This window comes from Grammomys surdaster, unplaced genomic scaffold (assembly GCF_004785775.1).
Source record: "Grammomys surdaster isolate TR1022 unplaced genomic scaffold, NIH_TR_1.0 97, whole genome shotgun sequence".
In the NCBI taxonomy this organism is placed as follows: domain Eukaryota; kingdom Metazoa; phylum Chordata; class Mammalia; order Rodentia; family Muridae; genus Grammomys; species Grammomys surdaster.
The window spans coordinates 19106167-19108264 of NW_021604576.1; positions in this window are offsets into that span (position 1 = coordinate 19106167).

A 2098-nucleotide genomic window follows, 5' to 3' on the forward strand; every position below is an offset into this window, starting at 1 on the left:
GAAAGCATATCATAATTAAGACATTAAGTATATATAATTTAAAAAGTATACTGAAAGCATATCATAATTAAGACATTAAGTATATATAATTTAAAAAGTATATTGAAAGCTTTACGAAAAGCAAATGCAAGCTACAGATAAGAGAATGCACAGAGTCTTAGAAGCCATCTGCTGCAACTGGAGAGGAAGATCAATATGTAACATACCATGATCTTACTATAAAATCACAAGTTTATACAAGACGAGCACAATCCTTGCTGCTGCTTTGTGTCCTTGGCTATATCTGTGTCCTCTCTTTTTATTTTTAAATAAGGGTGACATCATAAGCTCATTAACTGATTATATCTACAGAGACATTATTTCCATATAGGGTCACATTTTGAGATTGTAAATGGTTAAGAAGTTTAGAGGACTTGGGGATATCTGTGCCCTGTAGAGTAACCCCTTGTGATAGCAAAGGAGAGACTCACAGCACACAGTAGTCTGTCTTTGATGAACACACCATTCGCCCCTTTGAGTCTTGGCATCAAGAAAGATCAAAGCAGGCAGGAGACTCCAAAGACCCTGACTGTACAGAACTGAGGAAATAAACAACTCCCTCCAGCTTTTGTCACACAGGACTTTCCTTCTATCTCTTTGTCCTTTCTCCATCAGGAACTATTGTCAAAAGTTTACAGGAAAACTATTTCCAAAGGAAAGCCAGCATAGATTTTTTCTTTTGCAAAGACTTCAAATAATATTCTTAGTTAAAAACACTGTCTTCTTGGGACTCCTGAGGTAGTGTGTGGTTCACTTCAGTTTGCTTTTTAAATGAACAACACTTGAACATATATCACATACAAAGCACAGCAGAGGCAGAGAGGCAGAGAGGGTTTGCCTAAACAGCAAGTGTTGGATAGGAATCAGCCCCCCTTCTGGTTCTTTCTGGGAACTTGGCATCAAGTAGAATTTGAATAATCTTTCTCAAGAACAGTCAGAGGGGGTGGATGTTGGGGGTGCCTTTGGGTTTGGGGCTGGTAGGTTCTTTTTAGAGTGTTCTGTATCTACATTTTACTATAGTATTTAGAGATCAAAATGAGCATGTTTCTTATTAGTAGTTCTTTTCAGAAATTTATTCTCCCCCACCCTCCCCGTGTGTGTGTGTGTGTGTGTGTGTGCGTGTGTAGTTCAGAAGACAGTTTGAGGGCGTCAATTCCCTCCCACTATGTGGGTCCTGGGGAAGTCAGGCTGCCAGGCTTGGTAGCAAGTGCTTTTACCCAATGAGCAATCTCATCACCCTTAGTAGTGTTTCTGAGCAGGAAAGCCTATTGGAGTCATGGTGTCTGTGAAGTTCTCATGGGCACACAGAACTGAGAAACAGCTCCAGGGAATGTTGATGTCTTTTTTTTTTTTCATTCTTTTTTTTTTTTAACTGAGAAAAAAAATGTGTGGATGACTATAAAGACCTTAGAGGATGTCTTTGCTACCTCAAAGTGCACACACACAAAGTACTGTCACAGATATCAATGAATGTCTACCTCATAAACAAAGCAATGGATAAACAGCAGCATAGGATTCTAGCTACAGAGAGGTTTGCTGATGATGTTCCCTATGAGACTGTAAGACTCTGAGACGCCCCATCCATTCCTGACTCTCACTGCAATGCCCTTGTGTAGTCCCCACCACTGGATGGGAGCTTGGCTTGCTACAAAGCTTCTCATGAAATGAATAGTCAGAGTCAAGATGGCGACAAAGGCTAAGGCTTTCTTTTGGGTCCTTCTTTTTGACCTTCATTTTCTCTCAGGTCCCTCATTCTGACAAAGTTAGGTGCCGTGTTTTCAATAGCTTTTTCTGTGAGGGAACCTGTGTAGGAGGGATATATGTCTCTGGCCAGTGGCTGTCAAGAACTTGAGGCTCTCAGTGATCTGTTTATAAAAAGATAAAGAGAGAAAGAGAGAATGTTCTGCGGGCATGTGGAGAGGTACGGAGGAAAGGGATGTCTCAGTGAGCCCATGCAGAGGCATTCCTTCCCCCTGAGGGATCAGTCACACACCCGTATAGCATAGAATAGAGTTTATTCAGGGCATGGGGAGGGGAGCCAGGAGGGTAATAGAGGGAG